The 25919-nt window shown below is 35.7% G+C and overlaps 1 pseudogene; it reads right to left on the reverse strand.

The window, feature by feature from the left end:
- Window positions 1–1556: 1556 nt before the first annotated feature.
- On the reverse strand, window positions 1557–1728 carry LOC147828884 (U2 spliceosomal RNA; annotated as a pseudogene).
- Between the last annotated feature and the right edge of the window lie 24191 nt (window positions 1729–25919).

The raw sequence follows: 25919 nt of genomic DNA on the forward strand, positions 1-25919 counted from the left end.
AAGTATTAAATCAAAGACAAAAATGAATTTTTTCAATTGAAAATCTAAAAGCCAGTAGGGCTTGAACTGATGTGCTTTAAGACCTGAAGATAATACTTACAAACTTACACTGCTGTACCTAGTCAAATTGAAGGAAAAATAAAGACCTTCAAAAATAAGTCTAAAGAAATACTTACTGAATAAAAAGTGATGCCAAAATCCTAAAAAGAATTTTCAAAACCAATAAACAGGGCAGTCACAATCATGAAACTAAGGGAAAAAATGAATCTCATTGCGAGAATAGATAAAAAAGAGAAAGAAATACCAGATATGACACAAACACTAGAAAAAGAACAAAATGCACTAAAATAATGAAAACTACTTAAAAATATTTAAGGAAATCATTTTGTGTCTTCAGTAAGTGACATAAAATGATAGCTTGGATCAAAACACACCTTGATATATGTTGCCTGAAAGAATCATATGTGGCCCAAAAAGAGACTGACTGAAAGGAAAAGGAGACTTCAGTCATCTTGAAGACTAAAACAAGTCAGAGGAGCTATGCTTAGATATACCAAGGAAGACTTCGAAGAGAAATGATTCAGTAGAGACAAAGAAGGCCACTGCCTATTGTTAAAAGGAGCAATTTACCAAGAGACAGCCACTGTAAATACGCATGTACCCAACATTGATGTACCCGGTTTCACAAACACTTCTTGATATGAAAGGTCACATAGAATTTAATGGAATAATTGTGGGTGTCTTCAATATCCTACTCTCACAAATAGATGGTCAGCTAGAATTAACACAACAAAGAAAAATTAGAGTTAGGCTATACTATACAATTCAAAAAGATTTAACAAAAATGTACAGAGATTATTATATAAAAACAGATTAGTACACATTCTTTGTAGCATCCCATGAAAGTCTCTCCAAAATAGATAATATTTTAAGCCCATAAAGTAAGTGTTATTGAACTTAAGATATTAAAATAATTTCAAGTGGCCTGTAATATTGCAACATGATGAATCTATAAATCAACAGCAAAAATCCACAGAAAAAGACTACCACAGTGATTGAAAATTACACTATTGAATAATCAATGGGTCCCTGAAGGTGTAAAAGGAGAAATTTAAAAGTGCTTATAATTAAGTGATAATGGAAATGCAATACATCAAAGTCTGAAGGACACAATAAAAAAGTTCAGAAGAAGGTTTACAGCTATGCTTCTGCTAGAAAATAAGTGATCATAAATAAAGAACCTAATGATGTAACTAAAGTTCCTAGAATAACAAGCAGTAATTGAACTTAAGTCCAATGGATGGAAAGAAATACATACATATGAGAAACAAGGTTGAAGAGATGCAGGGATGGGGTGAGGAGGAGCTTACATAAAAGAATCACAAAATGTCATGTGTGTGTACCAGCTCCCTGCAATTAAGGTAATCATTATGTACTACAAATCTGTACCAATAAAATTATAAAAATGAAAATTAGGGAAAAATGAAAGGGATATTGGAAGTGAAGAGAACCCAACTGTTCATGGATTGCCATAATTTGCTTTTTGCAAAACACCGTATCACCAAAAGTGATCTGAAGTTTGAATGTAATTTCTACTAATTTTTCACCATTCTAGAAAAAGCAACCCTGAAAATCATATGGAAATTCAAAAACACAGAAATTCTGCAATGTTCCTGAGCCAAAAGAATGATTCTGCACTTGATCTTAGCCAAAAGGCCGAGAAGCAATCAAAAGAATGAATCTGAAGGCATCACACTACTACATTTCAAATTAAAATGCAATGCAATGTGAAAAGAAACACACATTTTTAATACTGATACAACAACAAATATGAACACCAGTAGAATAAGACACAAAACACAGAAACAACCATATGCACTGCAGACACATGCTTGTTGGCAAAGGGAACTGAAACATATTCTGGAAAAATGACAGTCTCTTTAATAAAAGCCAGTGGAAACCTGGATAACCACACCCAGAAGGTAGATATAGGATCTCTATCTTTCATCCTGTACCAAAATTAAAATGATCATGGATTGGATGTAAATCTGGAAATTTGAAAACTGATGGAAGAAAACTTATAGGAAACCCTAGAAGTTGTAGGCACAGAGAGAATTTCTAAATAGCACCCAATAGCATGAGGAAGTAATATAATGAGTCAACAAATGGGACTATATCAAATTAAAAATTCTGCACAGCAAATCAAACAATCAAGTAACTGAAGAGGAAACCCACAGAATGGAAGGAAGTCAGAGCTAGTTACACTTCTGGTAGTGGATAATTATGTCTTATCAAAAATATTAACACCAGTAAAAGAAAAACTTCCAAACAATAAAAGGGTAAATTAATTTAGCAGATAATTCTTAAAAAGAGAAGTAGAAATATCCAATATTTCTATAAAAATACTTACCAACTTTAGCAACTATGGAAATACTAATTAAAACAATGAGATTCCATCTCATACCAATCAGAATGCCCAACATTGTTAATTTAAATAAAAAAGGTCGGCAAGAATGAGAGTAAAATGTGTCCTCTCTTTTGACAGAAAGGTAAACTAGTACAATCAGTATGGAAATTGGTATGGACATTCTCAAAAAAAAAAAAAAAGAAATAAAAAGAAAACCAAAAAGGAAAATGCCATTTGATCCAGCTGTAAGACAATGTCAAATTGGTGGTACAGGAAATCATGATACTAACAAAACAGGCATGTCTCCAAAGACTGTATATCATGTTTCCTCCTATATTTAGAATTTTAAAATAAATGAATAATAGATGACAGGAAGTAAGAAAACAATTTGCTGAATTGAGGAAGTGAATCTGGGACTGGGGTAGGTAAATTTTGTAATTAGATGAAAATACATCATATGCATATATCTATATACCCAAACAAATCTCACTATACTGTATTACTAATTTTGCTACAATGTAAAAAAATTTACATGGTATATGTGACTTCTGAAAGGAAGATCCAATGATAGAAGGAAAGTTAATCATTTTTATCTAAATGTAAAATAAAGAATGGACTGGCCTATATAATGGGCACTAGAAAACAGGGATTGCTGGCTTAATGTTCCCCTCTGAGGACAGAGGACCTCACATGGTCTCGCTTTCCATGTTCTCCCTGGACCCTTTTTACAGCATTTTCTTCCCTTGAGTACACTTCAAGACACTTCTAGAGTTGGGGTTAGATGACCTACTTCCACATGAGGTAGGTCATAGAATTGTGCCTGTAAAGTAGGCAGTGCTGTGTGCCTGAAAACCAAGTTGCTTTAGTTTTAGAGAAATTTTGCACAGAGATTCTGCTGTCTAACTTTGCTTCTTCTAATAAAGATGTGTGAATCCATTTTCATAGTGCATACTACTGTAAGTCCAGATCATTTTATCCTTACTATATATTCCTCCTTGGATTTCCTCAAACTCTGTACCCCAACATCTGTGCAGTCTTTTCAACTGAGGGGTGTCCATCTGGAACATTTTCCTCCCAGTTACTTATAAAACACCTCTATCAATTGCTTGCTTCCTTGACACCTTTCCATTGAATTCTACCTTGACCACACTGTTGCTCATTGTTTCCTACTGCTACAACTACTGAACCCCATTTACTACTGTGTTCTTTCACATGTTGTTTCTTCAATTATACTACATTTCATGATCTGATATGCTGTATCACTTATTTTTGCATTTTTCTGCATTGAGGGGTATCTGTCATCTATGACTACTATTGTTTTCAAAACCAGATCCCCACATCACCTTTTGAATCCTTTCCTGATCTTTCAGTTATTTATACCAGTTGATTAAAAGTGTTCCATAGATTTCTATAAGTTGGCAAAGCTTAAATAAAATGAGTCATATTTTCTACCCACAATGAAATAGAATATAAAGTTAATATTTTAGAAATAGAAAACAGTTAACTAATACGTAATTTAAAAATAAATTCAGAACTTCATAATCTAATTTGGCATTAAAATACAAAACACTTTACATAGGTAATGTAGAAGAATCATAGAGAGCAAAAGGAAAACACATAAATGAAAAATACAGTGACAGGAACATGGTAAATGAATTCATTTTAGTACCATGGAATATATAAAAACTAAGAAAAGCAGCTCCTAGTACTAGACGCTAGAGAGAAAAGTAAATTTAACCTAGAAATATTGGGGAAATAAAATATAGCAATGAAAATACTATAATTTGTCCAAATATTACCTATTACTTATAAAAAAATGAAAATAGTTGCAAATTATTAATCATAAAGAAATGATAAAGGTGTATTTTTATGGGTATGCTAATACAGTTGAGTACATTGCTATTCATATGTATAAATCAATTTATCACAATCTACTTCATAGATTGGTGTAAATATTGTCACGCACAAATGAAAATAAGATAAAGAAACATTTGATTTTTTAATCAGTCAAAGCTGAAAGGAAAGAAAAACCATGAAAATATTAAAGAGAATGAGGGAAAGACAGAAAAAGAAAATAAGGAAGTCAATAAGAGTAGGAATTTAAGCGGTGATGAATTCACAGTTAAACTACAGGAATGCTTACACTGAAAGGGCTTATAAATCCCTAGTGTGACTTTGGTTGCTGCTGTGAAACAGCAGTTACAAGAATTGTTCCTCTGTCTTCAGCAGCTGTACACATGGCCCCAGTGTCTTTCAATGATAGAAAACCTTGAGTCAAAAAACCTTCCCCCTGGGATCTTGCAATCTCATAACTATTGAGGTGATATTGGGTTAGATATTCACCCTCAGCCTCTCATTTGGCTTAAACCTCAACATTAGGGTTAGGGTAAGTGTTAGGAATGTTAAGGTTATGGTTATGGTTAGGGTTAAGGTTGTTAGGGTCATGATTAGGTTTAAGATTAAGATTGTTAGGGTTAAAATGTGGAAGAACAGCATTGCCTTTCTACAAGTCCATAAACAATATAATACTCAACAGAAGAGCTCTTATTCACCGTGACAATTTTTCTCTTAAAATTTCCAGAACACTTGTCTCCTAAAAGGGTCACTTTTTTTTCTATAAATCACAGTTGATTTCATGGGATTTAATGCAAGATTCACAATATCTATGTTCCTTGATTCTCACTATTTTTCCAATTCTACGTTTGATACCTCTTCTTGGATTGAAAATATTTAATGAAATATTTCAGTTTTATTATATTTTAATTTATTTTTATCTTTCTAAAACATTTGACTTTATTATATGTACAAAAGCAAGTTTTTGTCCATTGAATTCATTACAAAATTTATGTTAGGTTCCAGGCTCATTTTGTATTTCTGATCATTTTACTTTTGTAAAATAAAAAACAAAATCAAGTGCTAAAAAACAGGAAAACACATGCCACAGGTACAGATTGTCCTTGAAGCAGGTGACACTGGCCAAAGGTAATGGAGTTTCTCTCTCATTCCTGTGGGACCTAAAAATGTGCATGTATTACCTGTGAATAGATAGTTCACTCAGTGGAGGATGAGGCACTATAGAATATGTAACACATGGGGCATTGGTAAATCAAAGGCTGACCTAACATATGTCATGTTAGATTATGATGTTTTAGTTATAATATTAGTATGAGACAGAATACACAGTATTATAATTCTATAGAGGTATAAGTATACATCCAAATAAGCTTTGTGGGCACAAATGAAAATAATGGGAATTACTAGTATGTAAATAAAAGGTTAACAAGTCTTACATTCCTCATTTTCATCTGTGAATTTTCTGTTTTCTATTTTTTTCTAATGAATATGTCTACCTTCTAGCAGCATGTCATACTTCAAAGTACAAGAAGCTTTCTGGTGAAAATTGTATTCTTCCATCCTTTAGAGTCTGTCATTAAATATGTCTCTGGAAAAGTGCTCTCTATCATGTTAATCCTAAAAATTCCTCATTGATCACTTGAATGAAAACATTCTCTGAAAATTAATGCAGTTGTGTGTCATTATAATAATTTAAAAAAATGAAGTTCAGCCAATGTTTAGAGTATCTCGAAAGAACATGAAGCAATTTTGATTTCAGGGTGTGGCTTCTGATGGAATAGGCAAAGTCTTTGTTTACATAGTCCTTCAACTTTTGTCCTTGAAACCAGGCCAAGTACTCCTTCCTAGGAAACTGTGCCCTGAGAATGACCAAATGATCCAGAATTCTGAATGCCCATTAAATGTGCCCTGAGGTCAGCCGGTAGGAGAGAAGGTGTACACTCTTCGATGTATATTCACTGCTCCTTCCTCCATTTTTTTCAGACAAGACTTCCTGGTGAAGTTTCCATGTGACCAGGCCCTGAAAAAAAATTTCTACCATGTTATAATTTATCTCATTAAAAATGAATCCACTGTAATATAACAATAAGTTATATCAACAAAAACAAATATGTCAGAAATTTTCAGCTTCTTATAAGGTCTTCATATTTTATTTCTCAGAGTAAGTTGAGGTTGAATACTTTCTACCCAGAAAAACTTGGAAGAAGTTTTATTTTTCAGCAACTTTGGGTCACAGTAAGTATCATTCCTTACATTGGAGTGGATTACAATGTACAACATAAAATAGGTACTTCATCAGAAAAAATTCCATTCAAATATCATTTAGGCCTTAATATGAGCAATGGCTAGATCTGTAAATCAAGAACATGGAGTTGCTGGTTTCAAAATATGGAAGCAATGTACATATTTTGAAAATGTAATATTTTGAAGAAATGTCACCTTGGACCATCAAGTTAGGGAAAGATGGTAGGAGACAGATATCCATACTGCCCTCACTCCCATTCCCAACCCTCACAAAAATGGGAAAAAATGTATTTTTCTTTGATTAACTCAAAGGAGGTAATGGGACCTGTTATGCCTCAGATCTCTACATCTCTGTGCCGTGGCTCCCAGGGGTTTTATAACCAGGTCACTCCCAGCTCACTTCTTCTCTTGCCCAAATGCAGAATGTGGGTTCCTGATATGTGGATCTGCACATGATTTTCAAAGGGATCTGATAATTTTCTGACAGCATCACTTTGTCTGCTCTTCTGAGCTGAGGTCAGGTGTTTTTTTAATATTTGAAATCTGAGTGGGAGAAATTTGCAGAAGCAACCTAGCATTAAAAAGTAGTAATGCTGGGGCTGGGGATTTAGCTCAGTGGTTTCATCACCTGCTGTGAAAGCACAAGGTCCTCAGTTCAATCCCTGGTACCAAAAAAAAAGTAACAAAGCTTAAAAATACATTTTGCCCTCACACCAAGAATATCATACTCAAGCCAAGTACTAAATTCAATTATTCAACAGTTAATGGCAAAGGAACACCATGAGTAGAAGGAACACCACCAGTTTGCCTGATTTCATCCTCATGGGGCTGATGGACTCTGCAGAGACACACAAGGTCCTCTCACTGCTCTTTATCTTGATTTACCTGGTCATGGTGCTCGGGAACATGGGGATGATACTGATCATTTGCCCAGATCCCCAGCTTCACACCCCTATGTACTTTTTTCTCACCCACCTGTCATTTCTTGACCTCAGCTACTCAAGTGTCACCACCCCTAAAACCTTACAGAACTTACTGATTTCCACCAAGAGCATCTCCTTCCTGGGCTGCTTCACACAGATGCACCTGTCTTCTTGGTTGGCACTAGGTGTTTGTTTCTCTCCTTGATGGCCTATGATTGCTATGTAGCTAACTGTAGCCCCCTGCACCATCCAGTAATTATGTCTATAAGACTGTGCCATGTCCTCCCCCCATCTCCTGTATGTTTGGGTTTATAGATTCCATTGTTAGTGCAGCTTTCATGAACAGTCTGCATTTTTGCAACTCTAATATCATCCATCACTTTTTCTGTGACACTATTTTAGCCCTGTACTGCAGTGACAAATGATATTGAAGTCACAGTATTCATTTTTGCTGGCTCCACCCTAGTGCTGTCCTTCCTCACCATATCTGGATCCTATGTGTCCATCCTCTCCACTATTCTCAAAATTAATTCCACTTCTGAAAAGAAAAAAGCCTTCTCCACTGGTGCCTCCCATCTCCTGGGTGTCACCATTTTCTAGGCACTCTAATCTTTACTCATTTAAAACTGAAGATGTCCTACTCCTTGGGAAAGGATCAGGTGGCTTCTGTGTTTTACAGGATTGTGATCCCCATGCTGAACCCTCTCATTTACAGTCTCAGAAACAAAGAGATGAAGAATGTTGTTAGAATCATTCAGAAGAGAAAGGGACTAAAATAACAGTGAAGCTAAATATTTATATTTGCCTTTTCTCTTTTTCCTTTGAGAAATTCTTTGGTATCTCAAAGCAATTTAATTTCTTATTTGTTTCTGAAACTGTGTTTTACGTAACTTTTATTTAACACATCCTTTGACATTTTAATGAGCATTATTTTAGAAATTCACTTTAACTGGAAATAATGAAGTCTGTGTTGTCTATTATGGAATTTCCTGTGATGTTAAGAGGAACTAATGTGAAAAATAAGAAAATGTGCTTGTCATTTAAAAAATTTTTAATATCATACAGTATCCATCCTTACTCTATCTTTAGAGAATTTTGTAATAAAACAGAGCTCTACTTTTCCCATAACTCATTGTGTTGATAGCACAGTGAAGAAGGCCAGATTACTGAGGAGCAATGACTTTCAAAACAAACATTCTGGCATTCAAATCCTGGGTCTGCCACCTTTTCATTTTGTAACCCTCATTAATTTACTGAAATCCTATGGCTCAGTCCATCCACCTGCACAAGATACATAACAATGTCACCTCCACCTCATCAGAAGTTACATGTAAAACCTATGAGGCAATAATAAAAATCCTGGAATTATCTTCAGAAGACTGGGATTTTTACCATATTTTAGTGCATAACAATTTTTGAAGAGTATTCATTTATATTTTACTAGTTTGTCTTGATTAATTTAATAGACCAACACACTAATAGGTAGAAGAAAAAACAGAAGCCATTAGTTCCCAATTTTGTATTCAGAATAAAACAATATACTGAAATACAAGTTAATTATAAGAAAGTGATACATGTTAATGTTATAGATAATTTCAAAAAGAATGAAAACAATTAAAGCAAAGTGATGCACCATAGCAATTGTTGAAAGTGTTGTGCATATTCCGCTAGATAACTGGTTATTAACATACATTATTTAGTATGAGTTCTGACATTTCCTTTGTGATCTTTGCTGCTTTCTGTATTCATTTTAGTTTATCATCAAATAATTTCTTTGTAATTGAAGTCAATAGATGAATATATTCTCAGTATATGAGCAAAATTAATACTGTCATTGTGCATTGCTTTCAAACTAAAATACTGTGAATTCACCAAGGTAAAAATCTGCCTCTTTTAGCTGCATATTTGCTAACAATGCTAAAACCATAACTTTATGTGACATGCAAAGACCGTTCAGCCTCCTGTTTCTTTGCCTTCCACCAGATAGACGTCTTTAGATTTGTAATGTTATGTAAAAACAAATTATAGAACTCATGGTAAGCATCATTTACATTACATTTTAATGAGAATAATTTGGTAAAAAAAAATGATTGAAAATGAATTTTGAATATGTTGCATTGAATTAGTTTAGATCATAAAGAAATAAAACCTAATTTGTAATATTTTATTTATATTTCTATAACTATAACTGCATATTTAAATTTCCCTTTATTTCAGTTTATTTTATATTATATAGTTGCATTTTCTAAGTAAATATTTTATTTCAACTTATTAATCTTTTATTATATTATTTTAATCCCAGGATGCGATTGTCTAAATTATTGATTTTTTTAAGTATTACTTCTTGTAAAATTATAGTTGTTTATTTGTATTGTCTAAAGTGCAACATCTCTATTTTAAAAGTTATGAATTTATTGATGAATTACTAATTCAAAAAACTAGTTTGTAAATATCATGTAAACATGTAGTATATTATTCAAATTTCAGAAACATTCACAAAGTTATTTCTTCTCATAAATCAACATTACCTCAAATTATTTTTTTCTTTTATATCTATGATCATATACTCAATTTTATAGGTATTCCTGGTTATTTTTATTTGCAATTTGAATCAAGATTTTCATAAGCTTTTATTGTTCAATATGCTTGCTGTCTGGGCTCATCTTTCATCACATACATATCTTCATAATTGTATTCATGTGTTTATGATCTCTTGCCACTTTCCCATCATTTTATAAGATATGATTTTATGTTGTTCTATTTTGTATACACTTCTACGGTTTAGACAGATTGTGCTGGGGTTTTTTGGCAAAGCACTCAATTAATATTATGGTTTCATAAATGATATTTATGTTGAAAGAACTCAAATTTTTATTAAATTGAGACTAACAAATTTCTTTAAAATGTACACTAGAAAGAAATTATATCATAGTAATAAATAAGCATTATTTAATTCAATGGCAATCAGAAACAAATATTGAAATGACTTAACAATTGTTTACAATTGCCCAGTTACTTTATTAGAGCACTGCATATTGCACATAATGGAAGTTATTTTTTGAAATAATTTATTATCAGATGTTACACAGTGCCATGTCAGAATGTTATACAATATAAATAAAATTTTTAAAAGAATATAGTACAGCACAGCAATATGTGAACAGCTGCTCTTACTTCTCCACAGTCCATGTAGAGATACCAGTAACATTCTATCTTGCTAAACACTAACCATGTTTCAGACAGTAACTGAACAGGCTAAAGACATCTAATTCACATATTTTATCTTTACAGAGTAACTCTTAGGTAAGTACTGGTGCTACACAGATTGAGGGTCATGTAATAGAAAATCATCCTTTCTTGGTCCAAGCAAAGGCTTAATATGGTTTCCTGGAATTTTCTTTTATCTAACCCAGTTCATATCTTTTTCATCAGAATAATTTGATTCTTAAAATAGGACATATTTGGAGTCTACTTCAACACTTTCTCTGTTAACTGTTCTGGAATGAGGAAAAATCATTTCACTTTTAAAATTATTGTAGTAGCACCCTAGCTTCTCTCTGGCTTTACTTAGTCAATTATGAAGCACATTGAAAAAGACTCTCAGGGAATGAAGGTAAAACGCAGAGTCTAAGCACTGTCTCATCTCTGTCACTGGACAGTGATATTGTTTCATGGTAGTATATCCTTTTCTGAAACCCTACAAGACTTCACATGAGACGTACACCTCTAAGCCTTTATAAGGACCTACTGCTAAGAAAAGATACTGTTCAATCTCCCTACACCTCTAATTCTTGCTATACAGTGTTCTCCCTCTCCTAGTTTCCACCAAGGGACCTCCTCATTCTTCCCTGGAAACATAGGTCCCCAAATGACCCAGGACACTTTCAGTGGTCTGGCTTCAAACTTTCTGCTGTCAAATATCAGCAATCAAAAACAATTTTACCCCTTACCACCTTATTTATAACTGAATCTGTCTGCATCCTTCTCTGTGCTCTCTTTTCCATAGCAGTTTTTTCCCCCATCTTTCATTCCATATCCTTTGCTCTTGCCTCTGGCATGTATCTTTTTCCATGTGATCACAGAAGGCTGTGGGCCTCGATATTTCCTCAGAACTTAGAGCAGGGTTTCAGTAAGTGTATTTGGAGGCTGAATTTATAGAGGATGCCACTGAGTGGAGCACAGAAAAGTTAAATAACTCACTTGTGGTCTCTCCACTGGTTACAGCCATGTTCATTTGAACTTAGAAGAGTAATATCAATCATTACCCTATTCCATGACATTATTTATAATAATATTCTGTGAAAATCGGGTTGAATTTCTTAATACATTGAAAAAAACAATACAATAGAGGTCATTGTTGTGAAATATTTTGTGGAATTTCTGATATAAAATATAGTTATTTGGTACTAGTAGTTAATTTTTTGAAGTACACAGGTATAAACTTATTTACAGAAAAATTAACTTGGTAAAGCAGAGAATGAATGTATGATGGTTGGTGATGGGAAGGTTGATTCTGTTAGTTAGAAGGTAGGCTTTCCTAAAATAACAATGGGACTCAGGAAGACTGGCTCAACACAGAGAAATTTGTCTGGATAAAACCTGAAGCTTATTTGGTGGTTCATTATTTATTCTTCTCCCTGTAATTATAATTTTGGGATGGCTATATTTGGCAAGCTAATTCTGGGACCCAGGTTCTTCTCTGCTTTTGCTCTATTACTTTTTAACTGTTACCCTCTTACCCATGGTTAAATAGTTAAAACATTACCTGTCCACAATTTCCATGTGAGGAACAGGTGAGAATTATTTTACAAAGGAAAAACTATTACAATTTCCTTTCAGATGAGTGGATGGCTCTCATATGACAATGTAATTCATGAGGATAGATATAGGACTATCCAGATGACCTGTTTCTTCTAATGTACCTTCAAAGAATTGTACTTCTTAATTCCCAAATTTATTAGCAAAATTTGGTTTACAATATGTTTTACTTTCCATTTTGATATTTTGTATTTCTATAGTAGGAATTTTATTTCATTCTTGATATAACAATATTTGTTTCTCTCTTTGAAATGGTAACTTTTGATCATAAAATCCACAATATTAATTTCTACATAAATGGTATTTAAAATCATCTTTAAAATAAAATCTTTTGAGTAGTACAGATGAAATTTTTCTTTCCAACTCTGTGATTTTTGAGAAGGATTTCTTTCTATGATGGGTTTAAATACATAATATATTAGTATAATTTAATATACAGTCCTTTATTCTTTAAGTAATTGTAATTAATTTTTCAAATCTTTATATGTATTTTATAGTTTTAATCATATTTCTTTATTTTCATAGAGATTTTCATAAAACTTTCTTCATATTCATCCTTCTAGCCTCCTCTGACTTGCTCCACAAATGATTTTATGCATTTCTTGTTTTAAAAATACTGACTAGGGCCATGGATTTAGCCCAGTGGTTCTTCCCCCTTCCTCACAAGCAAAAGTTCCTGAGTTTGAGTCCAAGTACCAAAAAAAATACTGGCTAGTCTTTCCTCAAATGTTTTCTGTTTGATGTTTTCTCTACATTAGATTCCTTAGTATTGCTCCATAATTATTGTACACTTTTATTACTGCCATTTCCTTAACATTCTTTTTGTTTAGTCAACATCTATTAGTTTATTTTTCATTTCACAATGATTTCACAATCTGCACTGACTCTACCGATGAGCCTGTAGGAAAGCCCTAAGTATCTGATGTCTGATTATATGTGTGTGTGGGGGGGGTGGCTTCTGGAGGCCTGGAGTCTTCTTCTGGAGCAGGTGTCTAGCTTTTCCTAGTTTGGAGCAATGCATGGAAGAAGACAAGCACAAACAGTGACAAAGTTTGTTTGAAGAAGTAAAAGTGAATGATAAGGAGATATGGGCTGTACACAGAGAATTTGGGCTGAATAACAGAAGGAAGAAAACCTACACCCTGAGGAACGAAGGGCAGACACCATGGCTGTGTGCTTTTATGCTGTCCATACCTGGTGGGAATCTCTGAGGACTTCTACATACAAGGTCCTGAGAGTGGGGTGCTGTGTAGACTCTGGGATCCTGACATGCCTTTCTCCCCAGCCAGAGGCCCTTCTCCTGTCTCCTGGATGTGTGTATTTCCCTATTTCACTGGGCTCTGGCAGCTTCCATAGTGAACATACTCATATATTCATACATTTATTGTTTATCTTCTCCAGGAAAATTGTTTTTCAAGCCACTGTGAATGTCTGTAGACAAATACTACAGGAATGGCAGTATTTGAATTAGCTGACTTTATTAGCCATTCTGATATGTTTTTGACAGTGAGCTGAAAAGAAGCCTTTGAGATTAAACAAGCTCCGTATTCTCCACTTTTGCTATGTGCTCATAATTAACATTCAATTCGAGGCCAGGTTTAGTTAAGTAGTGAGTTTAAGGCCAGTCTGAACTACATAGTGAGACCCTGACTCAAAAAAACAAAGAGCAAAGTATTTAAAACTTTTGTATACAGTTTTCTTATCTGTGATAAAAGGAAATAGTATAGTAATTTCTTGGAGATGTTACTACAAAAAATAGATACATTAAAATATGTAAAGTATTAGCACAATTGTCACACACTTAATAAGCTTCTTATAAATGCATGTTATTACTTTTGCATGGGAAGAATATTTCCTTAACCATTCTAGGTTTTCTGCCGGTGAAAACAAAACAGGCAAAGACAGTTTACCTAGAATGAGCATGAAAATTTATTTCCTAAAATTTTACATACAGGAGGGCTGAAAAATGGCAGACAAGAGGCAGCACCCACAAAATATTCCATGATATTAAAAAAATCCACATATGTTCACCATTCAAAATTTTTATATTTGTTTTGGGGAGTCAATATATCTACATACTGCATCCTGATCATTTTAATTCCCCTTACTCTCCCCACCCTCATTTTTCCCTTTTCTCATCTTCAATTCTCTACCTCCTTGTTTCCTCCTCTCTCTCCTTCATTTTGATTTTTAAATTATTTACACTTGAGTTTCTCATTCATGACAAATCATGCTATTCAGGATATTTGTGCAAATCTACATATACTTTGCTGTGTGTGGAGACAAAGGATCCAGAGAAAATTATGCCAGTGCAATTTCAGTGAACCAGGAACCAGGTTAATCCCAGGCGTATTGGTATTTAAGGATATGATCAAAGGAAGTAATGCACAGCTCTGAGTGGCTGCCCCTCAAGGGAGGGAGGAACTTCTGTGTCTGCAGTAAGAGAGGCCTCAGCACACTCTCAGGAATGCTCACTTTGACACCTAACAGAGCCACAGCCTGAGAAGTAGGAAACCTGAGTGCAGCCAAGTGACAATCTCATCTTTCCTTCTGTCTCAGATAGTGTTGTGTCAGGAGTCATCTTAGAAGTCCCCACTTCCTCTGCCTCGACCAAAAAGCAGGAAAAGGACAGAGAAGAAAGCCCCTGAGTGCCCAGCCCTCTGCCCTGCTGGGAGGCATTTAGAGTAAGCAGGGCAGTGCATAGACATGGGACAGCTGTACCTCTCCAGCCAGGGCTGGGAATTGAGGCACTGGGGCCAAGGTCGGGACTTGAGCACAGATTATGTAAACTCCAAGTTTTCCCCTCCCCCTGGATTCCAAGAGCAGAGGAGATGAGGACAGCAGTGGTCCACGCACCCCAAGGGCAAACCTGGCAGAGGACAAAGGTCACCATGGAGGGCAGAGTTCAGCTCCAGATGCCCCTAAAAGACTTCTTGTACTTGAGGAGGCTGAGAAGGAGACAGGGAAGAAGAAAGCAAAGATAATTGTGCTGTTGCTTCTTTTACAAGGCATCATCCACCAACAGACACCAACAAGCCTGCAACTCTCTTGTCAGTGTGGCACCTTCCCCTTGAGAAGCTGGTGCTGTGTTATGGAGGTGGGCAGAGCCACATGATACAGCTGAGAACAGAGAGGGAGAGTCCTGAGCCCACCGCTAACACCCAGTCCCAGGGATGGACTTACAGAAGATTCAATAGTTTCAGCAACACCTCCTCACTGGATCACAGCCATGAATCCAGAGGCTCTGTGGAGCCAGGTACCTACCAATCACAGGCCTTCAGTTGCCATATGACCAGAACTGCCCACCACTTCCTGGGTCAGTCTAGGAGGCTCATCCAGTGGACTGAACACCTGTGCTATAGCACAGCTCCCCATAAATTAGACTGGCTTTGGTGGTCCTGTAAAGAAGCTCCTGGTTTATCTTTTGCATAATGTGGCCTCAAGAATTCCTGTCTATCTGCTCAGAACTCATGTTCATGAGTAGGGTGTGTAGAGGGGTGGATTCCAAAGAGCAAAAGCACTAGGGGAAGTTAGCACTGGGGGGGGGGGGGCTGCAGAAACCAGCAGCCAACAAATCTCAGCAGTGGAGACCAGCACCCAGCAGTGTTCACAGACAGTGTTTGGCACAAACCAGCTCTGGAAGGCAATTACTGGCAGCTGCAGGGGCCAGCACTTGATAGAATCACTGAAGCTTGTCGAACCAGAGCTGGCACACAAGGAGGAAAGCAGCAGCTAAGACCAGCACCCAGGTGGATGACCATGGTCAGAACAAGTCTTTGGTGGATGGTGATGGCCAACAGCAGCCCTGAGAGTCAGCCCCTGGGTCACATGCACAAGCCAGCATTATCTGGTTCCATCACGTGCCAGCAGAACAGCAAGCAGGAGTACATTTTGCCAGTTTGGAATTTCCATCTTAATTTGACCAAAGGACCCCTAGTTTCATTGGGAACACAATCAGTTCCCCCCCCATCCCTAACACCACAAAAGAACTGTACTTGCACTGTGTGGACCTCCTTGATCTTAATCAAACTCTGAACACTTGCATCTGTACACGGTTTTCCCCTGGTGGGCCACTGCCTCAAGCAGACTCCTCTCAAGTTCCTATAGCCCTCCTTCTTCAAGTCTCTGCTTCATAGCCATATTTTTATTGAAGTTGACCTTGACCACATGATTTCTCATTGCTGCCTCCACCTCCAACTACTGAGCCTCCATTGATTGTGTTCTTTCCCAACTATTTCCTCATTTAGAGTCCATTTTATGACAATATATTGTCATATCACTTAGTTTTTTAGTTTTCTTTTTCCTTGATGGGTATGCATAATCTACAGTTGTTACACTCAGATAGCCACATCTACTTCTTCATCATCCTCAGATTCTATGAGTTATTGTACTTGATTATGTGTTCAATGTATTTCTATAAGTTTACTAAATTTAATTAAAAGAAGTCCTATTTTCTGATCACAGTATAATGGACTATGAAATTAATATTTAAAAACTAAAACACCAGCTGTTAACTAATATCTTTAAAATAAAACATGATTTTAGAATATTGTTAGACAAAAATGACCTATAAGATATACAAGAATAGTAATATTCCAGAACAATATATCTGAGTGAAAAATAAAATGACACTCACAAGACAAATGCAAATATTACATTTCAGTGTGATTGAATGGAGAAAATATAAGATAAGTAGCTACTACTACTAAATGTGAGAGAGAAAAGTGAATTAAACTGAATAAAGTTACAGAAACAAAATAAAATAGAGCAATCAAAGTATTATAACTTTATTTTTCATTTTTATTTACTTATTTATTTATTAGTACTGAGGATGGAATTAAAAATTTGTGCTTGCAAAGTAGGTGAGGCACTGCTGGGCTAAATTCCTGTCTCTATTATAACTTTTTAAAATAGCATCTATCAAGACTGAAGATAACCAATGTATTCACCATGAAGAAATTACAAAGGTGTAAGTTGTTGCACAAGCTAATTAATCTGAATTGATTACTACTCATATGCATGAATCAAAATGTCAAACTTTACTTCATAAAGTTGTTTATTATGTCATTTAAAAATAAAGAAAATAAAGAAAAGAATATTCAAATATTTAATCATCCAAAGATGAATGAGAAAAAATATATAGTTAGAATAATCCAGGAGACAGTGTAGGAAGGGAAAGAGAAAAAAGAGTTTAAAGAAGGGATAATGTAAAATATGATAGCTCTCTCCCATTTGTAAAAGATCTATGTCCATATTTCCTGCTAAGAAAATAAAATCTGGAAAGAAATATGATGACTAAGTAGCTAAAGTATATCATGGTTTAAACTGATATATCCCTGGGTTCACTTTGGTTGCTGTTGCAAAACAGTTGTTACAAGTATTTCTGACATCATAAATAGCTCAACACATGGCCCAAATGTGTTTCAATGATTGAAAATCTTGCATAAGAAAACATATCTCATGGCATCTTTCAATCACATGCATACTGAGGTGTTTATTGGCATATAAATTAACCCTTAGTCTTTCATTTGGATTAAATGCCAACATTGTGTGGTAGGCACATAGTGTGATACTGACTTCTAAATTTCTAAATCTACCTGTCTCAGTAGAATCTAAAATATCGATGAATAGAGTTTTGTTTGAACAAAAATATTGGAAATATACTTGCCAGAAATACTCCTTTATACACCACCACATACTTCTAGGCATGAGCACATTTTCCTGGGAGATTCTAATATATATTTGTTCATAAATTAATGCAAAATTCACAATAATTTTTCTCAGATTCAAACTGTGCCTTATTTTATTCACTCTTTGCTTCCTCTTTTAAGATAAATAATGCTGAATGAAACATTTCAGCTTCACTATTATTTCTTCTTATTCTTTGTAAGTCATTTAACCTATTTCAATAAAAAAGTGTTTGTCTACTTAACTCATTGAGAAATTTTATGTTAGCTTCAGGGCTGATTGACTCTGTTCATTTTCCTTTTACAAAATAGAAACAAAACAAAACACACTAGGACAGTAACCTGCATTGCACAGCATGGACTATATAGATGGAGCAGGTGACACAGACAAACCTGGATGGAGACTCTGACCCATTTCAGTGACACCTTAAGATGTCAATTTATCAGCTGGGAGCACTCAGTTTACTCAATGAGGGATAGGACACCATAGAATATGTAACACATGAATGTGTTGATTAATAAGATGTCAGCCTACTACAGACTTGGGACATCATGATATTTCAGCTATTTAATTAGGATGACATTGAAGACACAGGATTATGATAATTAAGTAAATCTAGAATTATGCATCCAAATAAGCTTGATGGGCACAAAGGCAAATACTTTGGAGAAATTATTGTGTAAGCAAAATATTAAGGAGTATTGAATTGTTTCATGTTTTTCCTTGAATTATTTTCTATTTTTTAAAATGATGATGACACTTCTATGGTCAAGTCATACTTTTAAGTATAGAATGTTTCCTGGTGAGATTTTTATATTCTATTCTTTATATTGCTAGTCACAAATATACCTCTGAAAATATATTCTCCAGCAACTAAGTCAAAAATTCCTGATGGATCACTTCAATGCAAATGCTATTCTCTGTAAATCTATATATTATTTGTCACTTTGAAAAGGAAAAATGATTTTCAGCAATAGTTTCAAGGATTACAAGAAGAGATGAATTGTTTATGGGTCTTCCAAGGGAAAAAAAAATCTTATGTGAATTTAGTCCTTGAACTTTTGTCCTTGGAATCAGGCCAAGCAATCTTCCCTGGAAATTATACCCCAAGAATGACCAATGTCACATTACTCTGAGTACCTATTATGTGAGCACCTAGAGTTATTAGCGGAAAGGAAGGAGCACACTGTCATGTTCACATATACACTTCTGCCCTCAGATGCTCTCTGGATAAAACCTCCTCATAGAGTTTGCATTTCATCAAGAGCTGAACTGGATATAATTTACCTCAGAATAGAAAAATGAATGCACAAAAGCATAAAAATACATTAAATCAAGAAACAAATCTATTAGAGATTTTCAGTTGCTTATTCATTTTAAGAATTTTATTTCTGAGAATAATTTGAACCCAGCAAGATTCTACAGAGATAACACTGGAAAAAATTGTTTTCAGCCACTTTGTCTCACAGAAGTATCATTCTTCAAAGTAGAGGGGATTAGATTATATAAAATGAAATGGAAATTTTGCCAGGAAATTTGGCATACGTGTATCACTTAGGCCTTACCTTGAGTAATATTAAGATTTGTGAAACTAAACATAGAGTGGATAGAATCAAAGTCTTCAGCACATGTACATAATTTGAAAATAAATTTGAGTTTGATCAAGTTGGGAGAAGATACTGTGTTAACAGAGTTGCAGGTCTGTATTGCCCCTTGTCCCACAAAAAGTGGCAGAAAATTTCTTTTGGTGGAAAGACAAGGGTTTATTCACAGCTACTGTGAAGGAGATGGGTGGGGGCTCTTAGCATCTCAGATCTGGACCTTCCTGTGCTCAGGGTCACAGGGGCTGTGACACCAGATCCCTCTGGGCTCCCTCCCTCCCATGTCCAGATTACAGCAGATGCTGACCTCCCTGCAGCTCTGGGTGCCCTGCTCAGAGGGATGTGATGTCTTCCTGGACAGGAGGACCTCTGCCTGACTTCTCTGAGAGGAGGAGCTGCAGGGGTCGAGAGGGCTGCTCTCAGCAGGAGGATGCTGGAGAAGCAGCTCACCTTTACAAAACCCTGATGTTCAAAAATTCATTTCAGTTTTGCTATTTTAAACAATTATAATGTATAGGTGTAATCTTAATATGACACACTTTGGTCTTTAGTAGTAAATTTAATTTGTAATTAATATCAAAGAGGTTTGAAAAATAAGCCACAGTTGCTAACACATTTAAACTGTTTTTAAACTACTTTATTACATATTCTCTATCTGATTTGCTAAAAACAAAAGCTTACAAGCAGGAAGAAAATTTTCTAAAGCCGTCAAAGTTTTCTTTGCAGTCAAAGTATCTGGCTGGCATCACACTCTGAATGTGGAATGGCTCATATTTCAGATGTTGCTTTCTGTGCCTTTGCTCTGATATAGATTATACAGATATGTACTAGTGATTAGAGCACATTATCTTCACATGGATTGATTGTATTAAATAATCAATGCATCTACAATTTAACAGGTTCATTCTAATTACCTAGGCTGTAATATTTTAAAATATTAGCTGCAAATGTCAATTTATATCCATATCCATATATGGAAATTACATTTTCACTTCTACTCAGTAGAATCCTTATAATTTCTAGAAATATTAAACTTTATTAATGGCAGTTTTGTTATTCACACACTGAAATACTGTTGCAGTAACTCAGGGTAAGTATCAGATATGATTATTCACCAGATAAGTGCAAAGGACACCTTGGGGAGATGGAACTCCACCAGTGTGCCTACCTTCATCCTCACAGGGCTGACGGACTCTGCTGAGACACAGCTGGTCCTCTCCATGATCTTTCTCTTGATTTACTTGGTCATGGTGCTGGGGAACTCGGGGATGACACTGATCATTTGCAAGGATCCCCAGCTTCACATCCCCATGTACTTTTTCTCACTCACCTGTCATATTTTGACCTCAGCTTCTCAAGTGTCATCACCCCTAAAACCTTACAGAACTTACTGACTTCCACCAAGAGCATCTCATTCCTGGGCTACTTCACCCAGATGTACTTTTTATAGTCTGGTGCTGCAGAATGTTTCCTTCTCTCCTTGATGGCCTATGATCACTATGTAGCTATCTGCAGCCCCCTACACTATTCAGTCATTATGTCCACAGCACTGTGCCATGTGGGTTTATATGTTTGGGTTTATAGATTCCTCTGTCAATGCAGTTTACATGAGAATACTGCACTTCTGCAAGTCTAATGTAATCCATCACTTTTTCTGTGACACATTCCCAGTTTTATCCCTGTCTTGCAATGATGTACATGACCTTGAAATCACAATATTCATTTTTGATGGTTCCATCCTATTGCTGTCCCTCCTCACCATATTGGATCCTATGTGTCCATCCTCTCCACTATCCTCAAAATTAATTACACTGCTGGAAAGAAAAAAGCCATCTCCACCTGTGTCTCCCATCTCTTGGGAGTCACCATTTTTTCATGGCACTATGATATTTACTCATTTAAAACTGAAGACATCCTACTCCTTGGAAAGGGATCAGGTGGCTTCTGTGTTTTACATGATTGTGATCCCCATGCTGATTCCTGTCATTTGTAGTCTCAGACACAAGGAAGTGAAAAATGCTGCTGTTAGAGTCCTACAGAAGAGAGAGGACTCCAATCAGTGAAAATAACAGTGATAATAAATAAAGTTGTCCTTTCTCTTTTCATTTTATGGAAATTCTTTTGTCACTTTCTGAAAACAAGTCTATGTATCTGATTTTATAAGTGAGTGTGTGTGTGTGTGCACACACATGTGTATTTCCTATATTTTACTGTACAGTTTTTTTGGTATATTCTTTTAATGGTACATTTTAGGTGTACAATATGACATTCATCACTGGAGATATGCACCTTTACATACTCTCCTGGTTCTTATTTTTTTCACCTTCCTCTGCCCTCCCTTCAACCCCTCCATCCCCTCCCTATTTACAAAGACTTTGTTTTCTTTTTTTCATTTTCTCATATTAATTACATTCTTTCCTTTCCCCTACCCCTCCCACTTCCCCTTCCCCTTTGCCTATTTATTTTCTTCCTATTTCACATTATCTAATATACCTTTTAGTCCTTGTTTACACTTTCAGTTTCTCACACTAGAGGACCTATTCAATATTTACACGTGTGTCCTATTTATTTCACTTAAGAGTATATCCATTTAGAGATAAATGTCTCTAATTTCTCATTTTTGATGGCTGAGTAGTACTCCATTTTATATTTTAAAAGAATCTTCTTCTTTTTTTTATTTTTTAGGTACCAGGGATCGAACTCAGGTCCTTGCACTTGTGCAGCAGGCGGTGAAACCACTGAGATAAATCCACAGCCTCTATCTTTTTGATCCAGTCTCCAGTTGATGGGCATTTGGGCTGTTTCCAAGATTTAGCTATTACAAACTGTGCTGCTATGAACATGGGTGCACATATATCACTGTGGTACGATTCTTTTAACTCTTTGGGGAAGATCCCCAGCAGTGGAATAGCGGGGTCAAATGGGACCTAGTCCCTTCCAGTACTAGTTCTTTGAGGTATCTCCATACTGATTTCCACAGTGGTTGCACCAGTCTACACTCCCACACTAGCAGTGGAGAAGGGTTCCTCTTTCCCCACAGCCCGACCAGCATTTGTTATTCATTGATTTCATGACAACAGCCATTCTTTCTGGAGTGAGGTGGAATCTCAGCATTGTTTTCATTTGCATCTCTTGAATTACCTGTGATGTTGAACATTTTTTCATATGTTTATTTGGCATTTTTACTTCTTTGTCTGAGAAATATCTGTTCACTTCAGATGTCCATTTTTGGATTGGGTCTTTAAATTTGGGAGGTCTGATTTTTTTTATGTTCTATATACATTGGAGATAGTAGAACTGTGTCTGAGGAACTGCTGGTGAAAAGTTTTTGCCATGTTGTGGGTTGTCTTTTCACACTACTGGTGGTTTCTCTTCCTGTGCAGAACATTTTTAGTAAGAAGAGATCCCACTTGTTGATTGTTTGTGCTAATTCACAGGCAACTGAGGTTTTGTTCATAAAGTCTTTTCCTTCACCAATGTCTTCAAGAGTCCTACCTAACCTATGTTCCAGCTGGTTCTGCATTTCTGTTTTAATATTTAGATCGTTAATCCATTTAGATTTTTGTTTAATGCATAGTGATACATATAGGTCTAGTTTTTTTTAATCTTTGGCAAGTTGAAACCCAGTTTCTCCAGCACCATTTATTAAAGAGGCTATCTTTCTTCCAATGAGGGTGTTTGGCTCTTTTATTGAAGATGAGGTGGCTGAGTGTGTCTTGAGTTGTTTCAGGATCTTCTAATCTGTTCCACTGGTCCTCAGGTCTGTTTCTTTGCCAGTACCATGGTGGGTTTTTTTGTTTTGTTTTTGTTTTTTTTGGTACCAGGGAATCAAACTCAGGTCCTTGCACTTGCACAGCAGGTGGCAAAACCACTGAGCTAAATCTCCGGCCCTCATGCTGTTTTTATCACAGTAGCTTTGTAGTCTAGTTGCAAGTTGGGGGTTGTAATACCCCATGCCATGTCTCTGTTACTTAGAATTCTTTTGCTATTCTGGGTCACTTCTTGTTCCAAATGAATTTTTGGTTTGTTTTCTCAAGGTCCATGAAGTGTGTTGCTGGGATTTCAATTGGGATTGCATTGAATCTATATAGCAATTTTGGAAGCATGGCTATTTTCACTATGTTGATCCTTCCTACCTAGGAGCAAGGGATGTCTTTACATTTTCTGATATCATCTTCAATCTCTTTTTTCAAAGTAATATAGTTTTCAGAGAAGAGGTCTTTGATTTCTTTTGTTAGGTTGATTCCTAGGTATTTCAGTTTTTTGGATGGTATTGTGAAAGGAATTGTTTGCCCTATTTCTCTCTCAGTGAGTCTGTTGTTCATATAGAGGAAAGCTATTGATTTTTATGTGTGACCTTGTATTCAGCTACTTTACTGGATTTGGTTATTAAGGCTAGAAGACCTCTGGTGGAGTTCTTCAGGTCTTTGATATACAGTATCATGTCATCTGCAAATAATGACAATTTGACTTCTTCATTTCCTATCTTTATTCCTTTTATTTCTTTCTCTTGTTTAATTGCTGTGGCTAATGTTTCCAAAACTATATTACTGGGTAATTTTTACAGTGTCCGTATACCTAATGACAATTCTGGCATATTCTTGCATGCTGTTTTCTGTCTTAATCATACTTCTTATTGAAGCTATTATGAAGACATCTAGATGAATTTAACAGGAATGCCTGTATTTGATCAAATTTATATTAATCATGCTCATATATGCTTGATAGTACAGACGCCAAGAATACTCTGGGATTAAATGTTATTTCCTTCATTTCTGGATTCTTTGCTCTTTCCACCTGCACAGGGTGTTAACCATGTCTGAATGTGTTGCTGACCTCCCCACGTGCTTGTCATGGTTACTCCTTTCTCCATCCTTTGTCAGATTGAGGTATTCCATGTGTTCTTCATGGTCCTCTTTCTCTTGTCTTTGGAATTGGAGTTTTTGATGAATATGAACTCAGACCTGGGAGAGGCTCAGAAAAAATGTATGATTTTCTAGTTTAACAGGACATTTTTTAAAAACAGGGGAGTGGAAGGTTCACTGTATGTGGAAATGGAAATTCTACCCTCCTTTAAATTCTAACCATAGCTATGACCTCAAAGCTCTCTCTTATAGACAACTTCACATGTAACAGTGGGGGAGCATCTGCTGCACTTCTGAAGTGTGAGGGTGCCTCACCATTAGTACAGTTCAAACTGTGCCCAACTAGGCTGCTCTCAGGCTATGGCATTGTCTCTTCACTCCTGCCTTGCTTTATTCTTCTTTTCATTTTTTCTTTCTTTTTATGACTTTGTCTTATTAGTAACTCAAGCCCCAAATCTGTTACTACATGTCCAAAGGGATGGAAGCAATTACCAGAGGCAGGAGAAATCATTTCTTCAAAGACTTTTAGTATGTTCTTTTTTTCTCTTTGATTTCTACCACTGACTTTATGAAGGTCATCAATGCTTTCTACTTTTTATGGAAATTGAATAATAAAATTGGTATTTGAAAAATATCAAGAAACTCTGGCATTTTTGCATGCATAGCAAGCTTAAAAGTAGGAGCTCTGCACAATCACAATTTAAGATCAGATTCAGGTCTCACTGGGAAGAGCTATGTGCCATTGAGCAAATTATCTGTACTTAAACTTTTGGACAGTTTTGTCAGTTGTGATGAAAGGAAATAACACATTTTGTTGGAGATGTTACCACAGAAATTACATGAATTAATACATGTAAAATATTAATGTAATTATCCACTACCTAATAAACTATGTCAGTGTGGATTATTACTCTGGTAAGAGAGGAATCCTTCCACAATCATTCTAAAGTTTCTGCCAGGGAAAATAAAACTGTCAAAGAGAGTTTAACTCATGGATCATGAAAATTCATTTTGTAAAATTTTAGATGACAGGGACTTAAAAATGCCAGACCACAGGCAGGCAGTACTCACAAGCTCTCCTAGAACATTTAAAACAGATTTTATTCATTTGTGCATATGATACAAATGATTAAATTCATGTTGGGAGATCAGTACATGCACGCATTGCATTTGATCATTTTTAATCACCCTTCTCCTCTTAGGCCTCTCTGCTCTTCTATTCCTAAGCTCCCCTCCCTCTTCAAAACTACTTTCCTATTTCCTACCATCTCTATTTCATTATCTTCATTAAATTATTTACACAAAGTGTCATTCACATAATGGACACCATGCATTCCAGGACATTTGTGCACACCACAAATACACAGCTCCTTCAGCACATAAAGGAACCATAAGAAGTCACTGCATTGTATCTTGGGTGAGCAGCAACCAGGTCAAACCCAGATCTATTGGGGTTTAGAAAGACGAGTAAAGTAGCAGAAGGAATCCATGCCAATGAATGAAGATTTGCTTGGTGTGG

The sequence above is a fragment of the Heterocephalus glaber genome, unplaced genomic scaffold (genome assembly GCF_053883595.1).
Source record: "Heterocephalus glaber isolate CG9 unplaced genomic scaffold, H.glaber_assembly_v1.0 deba00000896, whole genome shotgun sequence".
Lineage (NCBI taxonomy): Eukaryota > Metazoa > Chordata > Mammalia > Rodentia > Bathyergidae > Heterocephalus > Heterocephalus glaber.